This window comes from Physella acuta, unplaced genomic scaffold, assembly GCF_028476545.2.
Source record: "Physella acuta isolate Inbredline_101_S28 unplaced genomic scaffold, ASM2847654v3 ptg000654l, whole genome shotgun sequence".
Lineage (NCBI taxonomy): Eukaryota > Metazoa > Mollusca > Gastropoda > Physidae > Physella > Physella acuta.
The window spans coordinates 101,316-117,307 of NW_026732173.1; the positions used below are offsets into that span (position 1 = coordinate 101,316).

At 38.0% G+C, this 15,992-nt stretch overlaps 1 protein-coding gene across 1 annotated transcript in view; it reads right to left on the reverse strand.

Moving 5' to 3' along the window:
- The window catches only part of LOC131948643 (aryl hydrocarbon receptor nuclear translocator), an 80,005-nt gene extending 70,775 nt beyond the window's left edge, over positions 1-9,230 (reverse strand). The window contains exon 1 of the mRNA XM_059310257.1: positions 8,842-9,230. The gene's annotated coding sequence lies outside the window, so the exon portion shown is untranslated. The remainder of the gene's footprint in view (positions 1-8,841) is intronic.
- Between the last annotated feature and the right edge of the window lie 6,762 nt (positions 9,231-15,992).

Genomic DNA, 15,992 nt, shown 5'->3' on the forward strand with positions numbered 1-15,992 from the left:
CTCCCCCCTCTGGCAGTGAGCCTCACACACTAGCTACCACTGGAACCAAGAATTACTCCAGGCTGTAAAACCCGCACGATAATTGACTGTATTGTTTTTCGGGGGTCACCCAATTGACTAAATCCGTAGAACCAACAACCAGTGAAACAGAGCACCACACAGACACGAAAAGGTTTAGGGCCTGTTGTTTTGTGTTGCGGGAACTGACCGATTCGCTGCTGTAGCGGTCAAGATGTGGGCCGTGGTGTAAAGTGCGCCAAATGGTCACTCTCTCAGAGATGGGTGGGGGGATTTTTTTTTTAAGACCCGGGGGTCGGGTTTAAGACGTGGAGTGTTTGGTGTTAAGACTTGGGCATGTTTGGGTAAAACGCGGGGGTGTTAAAAGGTGGGTGAGGGATCTGAGGGGTGAGATAATGAAAATTAGTCAATTGTGTGAGGTGTTGGGGGTGGGGGGGGTGCGTACACACTGTTTACAATCAACGCGCGACGGAGAGAAAAACGATGAATTTTAGTCCCAGATAATGTGTGTAACTACCGCTCGGTAGAAATAAGGGGTGGGGGTGTTGTTGAAAGTTGTAGGGTGGGGTGGGGGAGGTTAATAGGAGGAATTGTTTCAGGAAATATGGGATTGGAGTGTTGTATAGGGATTTGTAGGGGAACATTGCAGGGGGGGGGTTGAGTATAGAGGTGCAGTTGTGGGGCGGGAAGGGGGGGGGGTGGGGTCGTTAGTTTTTTTTAGACTTCTCCACCATATTCCACATGCCTGATTTTTATAGCCCGTGACCAAGAATAATCATTATTCATTAAAAATAAATTGACCATATTCTAACCATACCCCTAGCCATACGATAATTATCACTGGCCTAAACTAAGATCTAAACTGATACCAAGGCTACGGATGCCTACTTATACGAGCCTGTTACTACTACCCGAAAAGCGTATTATTATTCTCAAAATCAGCCTTACATGGCTTTATAAAGATAACTACCAGTAAGTAATAAACGATTACGAAGACATTTGTAAACATATATAAACTCCAGTCGTAAATTCTATGAATTACTACATACCTATTTACCACCCGTACCCTATATAACATATTACAACACAATGACAAACCTCTCCTGTCCTATATAACGAATTATAACAGAATAAACCACACCCCTGCTCTCCGTGTTATGCAAAATGTAATATGCTCACTAACCCTATATAAATGTTTACATAGAACGCACTACGCATACCCATACATCAACGTAAAACAACAGAATGTGTATCAAAGCGCACAACATCTTCCATAGCTCTACAATCTATTAAATCATGATTGTTTATACCCAATATTTAAATCATGATTGTTTATACCCAACTTTTGAAAAATGGTTAGGTTTCACACAAAAAAATTATCGCTCTACAAGTAAATAAATCCCGATCGTTTATACCAACTTTAAAAAAAAAATGGTTAGGATTCACAAAATAAATTAGCGCGTTACAAGTTAGTAAATCCAGATCGTTTATATCCAACTTTTAAAAAAATTGTTAGGTTTGACAAAATAAATTACAATCAAAGGCGAGAATATTTGCATTTAGTTTACATGCCCGTCTTTGATGTTGCCACTTTACCAACAGGACAAGCTCTTTTGGGGGTTATTTTTTTTTAAACTCTATAGAGTCAAGATTTATTTCCTAATTTTATTGCGTTTTATTGTCGTTAATCTTCAAAGTTTGTCTTTATCCAAATCGTGCAATATAACCAGAAAAGTATTCTTTCTATCGCAAATATATCAAGTGACAAAAATCGGTTGAAATTTTCTTAAATGTTATTGATATGAAGACCAGAGTTTCTTTCAGGCATTTCGTCGGGTGTCTCCGTCCGTCCGTGTACCCCAACCCCCCTCCCCCGAATGGAATGGGGAAAAAATTAATTTGTTTTTAAAAATATATACTATGACCAGTTCTGCGCCCCCCCCCCCCCCCCCAATTTAAATGCGTGCCTTCCAACCCTCCCCCAAGCTTCAAGCCCCCCCCTCCACTCGCCCGAGAGAAAAATGTCTGAATGAAACCTTTTGCTATGTAAGTATTGGTTGTTTTATGTAATTAAGAATCAAGCGTAATGTATAAAAACAAATTAGCAGTACATAACCCTAAGTTTTGATCATAAACAAAGCGTAATAAGAAATAAATATCAAATTTTGATTTAAACGAATGATTGAAACATGCGCATGTTAGTGTGTCGTTGAGTACTTCGGCGTTAAAACAATATCTCGTGATCTTGTATGATGTTTTACTGTCAATACTGCTTCAAACGGCGTTTCAAACTAATCATATTTATGATATCTATAATTTATATTTTATGGTCAACTAAGCCTCATACACCTATGTTTTGTAAATCTGACAGCATCTTCTATACATAATAGAACCTAATCCGTAAAAAAAAAACATCATATATTATGTTTCGCCTAAACAGCAAGTACATTTTTTTTAAAAACCCTGTTAATCATTAAATTTAAAAATGCTTCAATTTAAAAATTAAAAGTAATGTTTTTTTTTTATCTGCTATAGAATGGATGGTGACCAAAAAAATTAATTCAACCATAACAAGTTATTTAAGATGATTTTGTTTTCTTTTTAACGCATTTTTAATAAATACTAGACTTTAAAATGTTTAAAGTAATAAGAAAATGATATATCCATAAAATTATGAGCTTAGGTAATCACCAACAGGGCCATGTTGAAGCATGTATTGCTCTAACCCAAACGGTAAACTAATCTTAGTTATAGACAGTGTTTCTTCCAGACTTTTTTCTCCGGGGGGGGGGGGGGGGCAATTGAAATTTTCAGGGGGGCGGTAGACTTTCTTCGGAAAGGGGGTCGGTCACTGTTAAAAGTATATATTTTCTATATAAATTTTATTTCGTTGGGGGGGGGGGGGGGGGCGGTAGACTCTCTTCGGGGGAAGGGGGGGGGGGCTGAGCCCCTCCGAAGAGATGCCTGGAAGAAACTCTGGTTATAGACACAAACTGAGTCCCCTTCAACGTTAGCTTTAGCTCTAGCTATAAATCCAAATTTCGACTCAGGGAGAAAATAAAAACTACATCAGGAAAACGTAACCGATACTGTTTACATATGGATAAATTACACCATTACACCATTACAGCCAGTTATGTTATAGTTAGAAATTAATAGTACAAAAAAATAGCAGGTAATTAGTTACAATTTATTAGTAAATTATCTCTGAAACACAAACTAGGAATAATAAGGTTGATAATAAAATGATAAGCTAGACAAGTCTGGTATGTTGTTTGGTGTTGTAGGCGTTGATTATGTGAACAATTCAATTACGCCTTCAGTGGTATAGTAAGTCGAAATTTTTCTGTCTAGTAGATTGTCAGACCTCAACTTAGACCAGAAGAGATTGTGAAGTGAGGTGGGGTGTCGGGGGATGGGTGTCGGAAGTGGGGTGTCAGGGGTGGGATTTCGGTGGATGGGGTGCAGGAGGAGGACATATAAGTATAAAGTTGATACAACAAACTTGGCTGCATATTTCTTGGTTCTGGAAGCTCTCTAGATAGCTTCATATGTGTAGCCTTTTATTTTCTAAATGGAAGGTCAAACAATGTGTTCCTTTATAATCTCTTCCCACGCCCACCGTGTAAATAGAAAATAAACCACGTTATAAGTTCAGAAAGGATTTGCAGTGATTTGATATTGGCGGCAGTAGACTTGACGTTCGACTTTAGGTATACCGTTTAAAGATAAATGTATGTATGTATGCGTGTGTATGTGTGTGAGAGAGAGTGTGTGTGTACATGTATATATATATATATATATATATATATATATATATATATATATATATATATATATATATATATATATATATATATTATATATATATATATATATATATATATATATATATATATATGTGTGTGTGTGTGTGTGTGTGTGAGTGTGTGTGTGTGTGTGTGTCGATTGTGGGTGTGTATGTGTGTATTTTTAAATATGTATTTAGATCTTCTTGTTTAAACTACCCACATCAAATATTGATTCAAAATATATTTTGCCCCCACAAATCAAAACGACTCTACTTTCAAATATTTCACCCCCCCCCCATCAACCCTCCCCCACCCCCAACTTAATGGCTGTATGCACTAACTTGGTGGGGCCCTCGAACCACAGAACGACATATTGACAATGACACAGCCGACTGTGTTGCGCTCAAGTTGCGCTAGGAAAAATTGTGTTTAAACACACCGGCTCCACCCTTCAAGGCCCGGGGGGTGGATTTCACGGTGCAGTGTACCCAGACACTTAGGGTCCCTATCGGGTTACGGGCCCGAGGGGTCGGGAAACACATTGAAGGTTATGACGATCAGAAGTCAAACGAGGACGTGCACATAATGTAGATGTCATTACTGTGGGGGGGGGGGGGGGGGGGGAGGTCTGTATGTTTCTGAGAGTGTGTTTTTTATGCCTTCGTATTTAAAAAAAAAATATTTTATGTGTGTTTTGACTTAGTTTAGTTTAATTTCATAAGTGTGTGTAGTTTCTGTATGTTTTTGTTGTGTTTATGTCATTACTGTGTATGAGTGTGTGGGGGGGGGGGGGGGGGGTGAGGGGGAGAGGGGGGGGGGGGGGGGGTCTGTATGTGTCTGAAAGTGTGTTTTCTATGCCTTGGTATTTTTAAAAAATATTTTATGTGTTTTGACTTAGTTTATTTTTTATTTCTTAAGTGTATGTAGATTATATGTTTTTTGTTGTGTTTATGTCATAACTGTGTATGAGTGTGTGTGGGGGGGGGGGGGGGAGGTCTGTATGTTTCTGAAAGTGTGTTTTCTATGCCTTGGTATTTTTTTAAAAATATGTCATGTGTGTTTTGACTTAGTTTATTTTTTATTTCTTAAGTGTGTGTAGTTTATATGTTTGTTTTTTTGTGTTTCCTAACTTGTTTTTATGTGTGTTGACGTCCTTTGTTGTTAATGTCATATGTGTTTTTTATGTGTTCTTTGTTTTATTTCCAATCTGTAGTTTATACGTTTCTTTGATACCCTATGTAGGCCTATATTTTTAACGTACTTCGTGAGTGTGTTTTCTGTGTTTTGTCTTGTTTCCTCTATATGACTATGAGGTTTATATGTGTTGTTTAATTGTATTTCCTATGTGTATTTTCAATGTGATATTTGTTAATTATATATCTTTATTTTCTTTTATAAGTGTCTTTTTGTGTGATTTACATATTCTTAAACTTCAATGTGATGTTTTTATGTGTTTTCGCTATCCAAAAAAACTATACCCAACTCACAACTGGGAAATTACAGAATCAGAGTTTTTAAAAACAAATAGGGCCTACTTAACGAATATTTAGTTCACTTAACAAATTTTGATATAAATAATATTGTTTTAGAATTTATTATTTATTTTATAGTTTTATATAGTTTGTATAGTTTATATATATTATATTTAGCTTTTAATCCGATCGGTACTAAAAACTAAAATAACTCACTCCTACATCGCCCTTATTTCCACAACTACGGTATTAACCAAATCTCTTCAAGTTATGTACATATTTATATTTTAACAAGATAATATATCGTGTTATTTACAATACAAACTATGTATTCTTAATGTGGGATAGTTTTAATGTTTACAAAAATAATAAATCATTTTAGTTACTGGTTGGCGCTAAAGCTTGTGATCAACGTGAATTTTTTAAAACAAAAACTATGAATATTTTTACTGTAACACTTAAAATTACTCGTTTGGTGAACGCTGGGTAAAACGCAAGCTAGATATTAGAAATACTCCTGTATTCTACCTGTTCCCTGAAAACATTTTTTTTTTTTTTGTTTTCTGGTTATCGTTATAGCCAGAAGCGAAACAATTAATTTTCGGCATAAAACAGACCAGACCGATGCACGGTATAAATACTCCAAATTGTATCAACATCTTTTGCCCAGGTAGTATACACCAACCAACACCCACCACTCCATACAACCTTACACAACCACACCAACCCCACCACCCCGTACAATCCTACACAATACCACTCATTTGAAACCTTTTAAAATCTTAGCTGATAACAATTTAATTTAAAAAACACGACATGAAATTTGCCCAAGTCTAGCTAAGGTCCAGCGAATCAAAGATTGTAGTGTCGGTATTGGTTTTATAATGAGGACATGATTTAGGGTAGGATTTTGGGGTATCATCTTAAAAGTTTAATTATAGATGGTGTAAGTATGAACTAAAATGTGATTACATAGGTGTAAGTAAGTATGAACAAAAAGTGTAATTACAGATTATGTAAGTATGAACTAAATGTTTAATTGTAGCTAATGTTAGTATGAACCATATAATGTGATTATATAGGTGTAAGTAAGTATGAACAAGTTTAATTGTAGTTGATGCAGAGGCGTAGCGACCCTTCCCGGCGCCCGGGGACAAACTTTTCGATTTGCACCCCCCCCCTCGATATTTTGATTTGCACCCCCCCCCCCTCAAACTTTCGATTTGCACCCCCCCTCGAGATTTTGATTTGCACCCCCCCCCCCCCCCTCAAACTTTCAATTTGCACCCCCCTCAAACTTTCAATTTATTTTTTCCAACCCATTTTGGCGCCCCCTAAGCTCGGCGCCCGGGGACATGTGTTCCCCCCCCCCCCCGCCCCCCCCCCCCCCCTCGCTACGCTACTGATTTGATGTAAGTATGAACTAAATATGTGATTACATAGGTAAGTGTGAACTTAAAGTTTGATTACAGATTATGTAAGTATGAACTAAAAATTTAATAACAGATGATTTAACAAAAGTATGAACTAATAGTTTGATTACAGATTTTGTAAGTATGAACTAAAAGTTGAATTTATTTGATGTAAGTATGCACTAAAAATGTGAATTCATAGGTGTATTGAGGTATGAACTTAAAGTTTGATTATAGTTGGTTGAAGTAAACTAACCAGTTCTATTTGTATTTTAAGACGGATTATAATATGTTGAGATTTATAGCGCTAGGATCATTTTTTAGTTAGTTACTAGAATTAGTGTTAGGAATTGTTAAATATCGCAATCGGAAATTAATCCAAAGTTTCCTGTTATTCGCGTCTAGTTTGAAAGTACACCATTACGGCATAATTTAGCCCTTCTTTTTTCTGAATGAAAAATAAATTTCTAGATTCCTGTATATTTATATTCTATCTAGCTTTTACTTAACGTTTTACTGATGATTTTTTAACGCATGATACTACTATCGTTTTCGCAAAAGTATGCATTTTAAAAAGTATATTACCTTAACGTCTGGTGAATAAATTATTGTTTTTACAAATACATAGTTATTTTTTTACTTAGTTAAAAAAATTAAAATGTTTGCGTTAGTTTTATTTGTGAATTTAACTAATTAATAATTTAACAAGTCTCGAAGTTCGGTTGAAATATGTTTTTTTTTTTGTTTTTTTTTATTTGCGTAAAAATTTGATAATGTCGGGTTTCTAGTGTGATGCCTGGGTGTGTGGTAGATCTAGTCAAAATTATCCTAACTTGTTTAAAAGGAGATACCAAAAAGTCAGACTTAAGTAACATGAACAAATAAATGTGTGTATTCTTTAAAAATGTGTATTTCGTGTGCTTTTTAGCTAAGTGGACCTAAAAGTTAAAATGTTCTGTTTAGAGTATAGACAAGTAGATCTAGCTGGGTTACTGGTTAGCTTTTAAAATATATTTGACGGGAAGGGAAGTTTTAAGAAGTGGATGTCTCATTGCCTTTCATAGATTGTTAGAGTAACTCATAGATTATATGCTGTATTGAAGTAAGATGTTTGTTTTGTTACTGAAGTAACTCTAAAAAGAGCAAATATTTTAAGTGTGTTAAATTAGACCACGCCAAATGTAGACTCAATCAAAATTAGACCCAAGTCACAAATAGACCCAGACAAAATGGAGTAACTTTGTATGTGTTAAATTTGTGCTAAATTAGACCCACACCACAAATAGACCCAATCAAAATGTTGTAACTTTGAGTGTGTTAAATTAGACCACGTCAAAAGTAGACCCAATCAAACTGTAACTTTGTGTGTGTTAAATTAGACCCAAGCCCCAAATAGACCAGGCCAAAAGTGTGTAACTTGTGTGTGTTAAATTAGACCCAAGCTACAAGTAGACCCGATTCAACTCTTAAGTTACTTGGATTCGTTTTCAAAACTAAACTTATCGTTGCGCTATATTCCTTAAGTTTAACCGTAAACCTAAACATACGGTTAAAAAAGGGAATTGTACATTTATTAACTACTGACATAACTCGTAATTAAAGTTCTCCTTGTTGAAAATAATCAAGTGATAAAATAGTTTACTGTCCGCGCGTAATAATTAACCGTACTAACTTATCCGAAATGTATGACAGCCAAAAGCAAAACATCATAACCTACCAATAAAATAAACCGAATTATCATAATAAGAACCCTAGCCTGAGTAGGCATATTCCAAAAATAATCTCATCACTAGTAGGTATAAGTAAAGCTAAACTTAACACTGACTCTAACTGTATTCCAAACCGTTAAAGTGCCTTTATAGGCAATGCCTGTATTACGCGAGAGACGGTAATTAATAAGTTTTAAAAATGTCTACAACTTAATGAAGGAATTTCTAAATTTAACTAAATAATAACGTCAAGCATCGATCAAATACAGTAAGCGCCGGTTTAGTTAAAGTAGATTGCGGTAACCGACTTTTTAAAATAATTAATTAAAACAAAAAAATCAAGTTTAGATCTGTATAAAACTGAGATTTTTAAATTAAATAAGTAAAAGCAAAGTCGCGCACAAAATAAAAATGTTGTTAAAAAAAATTTAATAATCACCACAGTTAGAAAAGAAATCACAACTCCATCTTGCACCGCGAACAGCAAACACAACCACAATAAGAAATAAACTTCGTGCAGTTTTCAGAAAGTCCAAATTTAAAAAAAAAAATTCCAGCGAATTTCGAATCTGACGAAATGTCCAATCCGTATTTTCCCCTATCGCTTCTGAAGTGTGTTTTCAATGCACAATAACTCGACTAGTCACTCGCGCAGAACCTATTCGTGCTCTCACCAAGGGGGAATAATTCCTGCTGAAAACGGATTTTTTCGACAACACTACCTGAGTATTTTTTTTTTTTTTTGTTTTTTCCTTCTCTGTCTTAGAGTCGCCCCCCTTCACTTTTTCCTAGACCGTTGATATCACTCCCCGTCGGGCGTCGGGGAAAAAAGGCGTCATGAACCGTGCAAAGATTTCGTTTTTCTGCAAATCACATTCGAAGGCACGTTTCACGAACGCGAGGATGCATTCGAGGGCTGGGTTTGAGGGGAAAAGGGCGAGGGGGGAGGGGGAAGATACAACACGGTGGAGAAAGCGAGGGGCGGGGCGAAAGCTCGGCCGCTACACGGTACAAGCGCGGTGGCGATTCGCTCCTTCGGCTCCCCTTCACCGGTCGATAACGGTCACTGCGAGCGGTGAGTGTGTGGTGTGAAAAGGGGCGGGGCTTAAAGTCGACAATCATTTTCTTGTGTGTTGTTTTTCTCTTTTTTATTTAGTCGGGGCATGAGTTTTCGAATGAGTTTTTTTACGAAGCGTCGAAGTAATTATCTTTCGCTTGTGCCTTAAAATACAAACTACGGGATTGAACAAAATGGGAGAATGATTTCAACCGGGGAAAAAAACGGACTACAAACACATACGTCTAAAGTCTAAATAAATTATTGGTAGTTTCCCTGATAATCTCCATAGAAACGTTTCGTTAAGGTTAGGTTTATAATGTATATGAGAGGTTGCGTTAAGGTTTAAAACGAGGTTTATCGGTACTTCTAGAGTCGTGTGCAGGGTCAAAATGATTTTAGCTCGTATTGCTACTCTAACTCTAACCTTAACCATGGAATTAACTGTAGCTTTAACCCAAAACCCGAGCAAGGTAAACACCTGATCCTTATCCTAACCCAAACCGGCATTTCATAAACTGCCAATCTTTTTTATTGTCCAGCATTGGTTGATGGTAAATCTTAGTTAAAAAAATAACTGAATGTAGGTCTATTATGTGTTCCTCCTTTCTGTAGACATTGACGGCCAGTGCCCAACGTCATCAAACTTGTCTAACTCTAAACCTAACCCCAGTGTTTCTTTCAGACTTTTTTCTCCGGGATGAGGGGGGGGGGCGCTTGATATTTTCAGGGGTCGGGGGTCGGACAAAATTTTCCAGGAGGGGGGGGGGGGGGCAGACACTGGTTAAAGTATATATTTTCTATATAAATTCCATTTCGTTCATGGGGGGGGGGGGGAGTAGAATTTCTTCGGGGAGGGGTGGGGGCTCCGCCTGGAAGAAACTGTCTAACAATGACATAACCCTCTCTAAGCGTGTCGTATGCTCCACGTTAAAATATCGCCTCCAGTCTCTAGATGTGAATAGTTTCCTGTTCAATTAACACAGTTAAAAAAATAATAATAATTCAGAAGAAGAGAAAAAAAAAGCTTTTAGACGTCCGGCTATATGCCGATTTGTATACCTTCGAAATTAACAGTCCATGGGAAAGATGAATAGGCGATGTGGTCAACACTATGCCCAACGCGTTTGTTTACCGAATGTGTGACAGGCACCCATTAGACCTGAGTGGACTCAGGGACGTTCTACAGGCTTGAGTCCAGATCCAAACTTGAGACTGTCTGGTTAGTAGTCGAGCGCTCTACCACCCTACCGCGCCGTCCAATTAATGGCGTAAAATGTTTTTTATATATTATTTCTAAAGCAGGGTTAGCTTTAGGCCTCAAAGGCGCCTAAACAATAACTTGATTCATACAACTCGGACCTAACTAAAGGTATGCATTGACTAGTGACACATTGTTTATGAAAACATGACTAAATGACGTATTAGGTTCCTAGACTTCATAACTTATCAAACCGGAAGTCACTGTTGCTGCTTTGCCAGTTAAAGATGGCGGCGAAAGTATGTCTGAGTTTCTCTAATAAAGGTAATCAAATAGTGCATGTTAAGCGCTGGTTTTCAGTCTTAGAGAGTACAAACAAGGATAATTCATTAGCTATTCTTTTAAAATGAATTAATTCTATTACTCACTTATCCGTTTTATTGCCCCCCCCCCTCGCTCGTTAACGACCCACATCTAGCAACTTATTCCCCCCCCCCCCCCGGTTGTGAACTGTTATAAAACGACCCCCATCTAGCAACTTACCCCCCTCCCACCAGCGTAGCTAATCCCTCCTTCTTTCATCCCCTCCCCCAGGTGTAATTAACGCCTGCAGATAATTCTAGATTAACTCTACTAACCCGGAGTCTATTAACTGGCTTTATGAAGTGGCGGTGTACGCTATGTGATTGTGGGTGGCAGTGGTGTTGGTGGTGGTGGTGGTGGTGGTGGTGGTGGTGGTGGTTTTTGGTGGTGGTGGTGGTGGTGGTGGTGGTGGTGGTGGTGGCGGTGGTGGTGTTGGTGGTTGCTGCGTGATCGAGGTGGTATTAGACCGTGTTAAGATTTCATGCAGGAACTTATTTGATCTACGTTTGGCTTTGTGTTACTAGCATGGAGCCGATATCCTAATGATATCTCTTGATTCTAAACTTGTAATTTTGCCAAAGAAACTAGAATTTTTTTTCTCAATACTTTGTTTAACTTAGCTCTAAATCAGCTAGCAAAGTTGTTTTTTTTTTTTTTTTTTTTTTTATATAGAACACTACAGAAATATTTCTTAAAATAAAATGAATAGCATTACAAAAATGATAACACGTCTCTCTACAATCCATCAGAGATCTAATACATTGATGTAGCAATAGCATACAGCTCTTGACATGACCAGGGTTACTTTCAGACATTTTTCCCGATGGGGTCGGGCATTTGAAACTCCCTCGAGTGGGATTCAATTTTGTTTCTTTTTCATCCGTGCAGGGTACGTGCTCCAAGAAGTGAGAGGGGTGGGGGGGGGGGGAGAATAATGCCAGAGAAATGCTTAAAGTACCTGAAATAAATATTTCATGTGATTGTAGATAATGATTTATAATAGGTTATCAATCAGTTTACTAATTGTTTTTTTGTTTGTTTGACCGGTTGCTTTTTTCATTACCACCGTAGAACAAAAAACAAAATAACATTTGAAGCTTGTTTTAATATCAGGGATGTCTTGGGAGGCTGCAAAATCAACAGCCGAGGGCCGGACAAAACGGAAGGGTATGGTTGAGGCCTTATGTTCCACATGGAGCAATGAGGATTACGTCAAGTCATGCTTTAATGTACAAAACCATAACGGCGATGTATGCAATCAGATTGATAACAGTATTAACAGTGGCAATGTGTTTTCTTTTCTGCTTCTGTAAACGTTAAACATCACAGATGTGTTTTAAGTGGAGTTGGATTTTCGTATGAAGTTAAAATAAACCTTTGCGAATGAATAAACGTACATGACACAAAAAAACTATTGCTAATGTAATTCTGTCCTCACAAATCCATGATAAAAGCTGTCGGCAAATACTGTTGAGAACAAAGAGGCAATGTAAATTACATGTCTGGTGCATAAAAATGAAAAGTGAAATTAATTATTTTTTTCTTCCTTAAAAAAAACAAAAAAAAAAAAAAAAAAACTAGTCTAATTCTCTACTGTACCCGCCCCTCACCTAACCCCAAACACAGCAACATCATTTATGTTTACACGTAACAGCACATTTTCTTATGACGTTGTACCCCCCCCCCCCCCTCCCCAAAGATTTCCACACCAATCACCACAGCTATAAATAGCACCGCCGTCACGGTAAATAAACAATTAGCCAGATAGCCCAATCTAAATCATAGCGGCTCTTGGCTCCAGACAGGGCCGCTCAGGGTCCCGTGGACTCTTGGACTCCAGATATTCTGGCATCGAATCTTCCATTATTATCTGAATATTCGGTATCGATACTGGTAATATTCCGTTACTTCTCATGTGTACTACAGCTAAGTGGAGAAAAAACTTAAATAAGAAAGTTAAATATTATTTTAAATTTTATAATCCAAAATATCTATAAAAAAACGTTTTTTTTTCGAACACAGTCAGTGTTAAATAAATAACGTTAACGTAATCGGGGAGTCTATTATATTTTTATATAGGCCTAATCAGCAAAGAGTACAACTTGTGGTATCGATACTGCCGGGATCGATCACCGCCATATCATAACCTTGAAGCACCTCGATCCCCCGGGGTATCTTTGTGGCTCGTGAGCGTGAAAATGCACGTGCGATTTGACCTGACAAGGGGCGCTCACTCCGCTAATCAGGCGTGATAAGCCTCGCTTTATAGTCATTAGGGGCGGCAACCGGCCGAACGTGGGAGGGACATGGTACATTATGACAGGGACAAGGGGGCAAGGGGGATAACCGCAAGTACCTACAATCATGAAGTGGGCTACGAGGGGCAGGCTGGAGTTAACTACTTTTATTGTCATAGTACGAGGAGTATCGAGGGCCATTTGCTTTGTTTCGTTTGTCAAATATTACAGGTTAGCTGTTGCTGCTAACACCCATGTTTAAGTGAGAATAAGGGTGGCGCATCTAGTTTGTTCTCTTCATTGCTCTTCTCTCTCACCTGTTTATATATATATATATATATATATATATATATATATATATATATATATATATATATATATATATATATATATATATATATATATATATATATATACGTGGTCTGTAGATCAGTAGAATGTCCCTGATGGGCACCTAACTCAGTTTAGGAAAACAAAGGCGGCTAAGCAAAGTGCTAACTACATTATCCCCTTGTATGTCGCGGTCAGTGAAATAGATTAACTCTACTTTATCTACCTCATGCATCTTGGGCACAAACGGGGAAAACGACGAGATGATATATTTACACACAAATACATATACAAAATACAAATACATATACGCATTTATTTTTAAACACACACACACACACACACACACACATATATATATATATATATATATATATATATATATATATATATATATATATATATATATATATATATATATATATATATATATATATAGTTAATATGCCCTCATCACAACATACTCTTGTTAATGCAATCTGAGCATGCATAATGGTCTTTTTTTCCTTAGGAATCAATGTAGTGACACTTTCTTTAATTGGCCATCCGTCTGTTTGGTGAAACAATTATCTCGGCCAAGCTGCCAATAACGAGATATCCCTGTTGTCACTCCCCCTCACTTGCAGGTGTCGGATGTTTGCGTCTCCAAGCGACGCGGAAAGCCGGACGATAAGACGGTCGGTCCGGCTAGGCCGTGGGGAGGGGTGGGGGGTGGGGGAGGATGGCATGATGTTCATCTGACAGGCAGAGTGTGTGTGTGTGGGGGGGGGGGTGTGGGTGTGTGATTCTGATATCTGGTAGAAATATTAACAAGCGATGTGGGGGATGATTACATATACGAACGTGAACGCAGCCCAAAGTGTGGTTAATGTCACTTCTGTAGTCGTTTTCTTTAGTTGAACATACCCCAGATATTCGTCCCTAGAGATCATCAAATCATGTGAAATATATTACAGACCTACCAGTTGATGAAACTCACAAAAGTATTTTTTTTTAAATTATAGCTTTAAAATTAACGTTTAAATTATTCAAATGAACTTTAAAACTATCACCTATAGCTAGTCTAAAGATTGGGGGGGGGGGGGGGGGTAAACACATTTTGACTAATTAAAAGTACAAGTTCTTGAAGTTTAAAAAAGTAAATATTCCTATATTATTGACAGCGATCCAGTGGAAGTAGAGTTCATTATGTTTCTTGACCGAGGCATATGAAGGGATGGTGTGGTCAGCACTATGTCCAGCCGCCTTCACTAACATAGCTTGATTGCTTTCGGTTTGATTGCGCAAGGGCTTTTTTCTTATCTTGCCGTATTACGTATAGATCTAAACACGTTCAAATGAAACAATCTACAGGGTTAGAGTTGATTGATTGTCCAATAAAGATGTGAACGGGGGTGGGGTGAGGGGAGGGAGGGGAAGGGGAGAGAAAAGTCTCCTTCGTGACTTCCGGTTGTAAAGGAGTTGCGTGGTTCTTGACTTTACTTTCCTACACTACGGTCAGGTACACTCATAGAGGGGGTAGGGCACCTCCCTCCTCCCTCCTCTCCAAACAAATAGAATTCATATTAAAAATATATACTCCAATCAGTGTCCACCCTCCCCCTTCACCCCTCTGAAGTTTCAAGGGTCACCTAAGAAAAAATAACGTTTGAAAAAACACTGTGTACCCATCAGAGCTGAGTTGACTCAGGGATGACCAGACTCATGCTCGGGAACTGAACCCGCGCGTATGGCACCACACATAGCGGGCTAACAATCGACCACGCCGTCCCTTTCTACAGTCAAGAAATGTGCGGCAATGAAGTGTAAAAGTAAAAAGTAAAGTTTCCCTTTCAAACCTGACGGTCTATAAAGCAAGTGAAGTAGAGTTCACTTGTTTCTGTGACCTCGGCATATGTAGAGATAGTGTGGTCAGCACTATGACCAGCCGTCTTTACTTTCCCTAAGTGAGTTAGGTACCCATCAGAGTTGGGTGGACTCAGGGACTTACAAGTTAGCAGTCCAGGTCTCTACCGCTAGACCACTCCGTCCCTCAATGAAGTGTAACGTGTCTGAAATAGAGATAGCTAACAAGAACACTATTTTTTTTCCACACATTTTAAAAACCTGCTTTACGTGTAACATCATGTTTCAGAACATTGACTCAAGTTGGGAAGAATGTGGAGAAGTATTCATCATACTTAATTGCAACTGCTAAATTAAGGTAATTACTTGTCTACGTGCATTTTATGTGGGCATGACTTCCGGATAGCATTTTGTGTTTCTTTAATGGCGGGATGGGGTTGGGTTGATGGGGGGAAGAAATCTAAAAATTCACGGTCGCCAGAAATGATTTCATATTCAGGCGGCAAGCAGCCGGCTACAAAAAGCCGGCGACAAAAAGCCGGCAACAGAGAAAACAA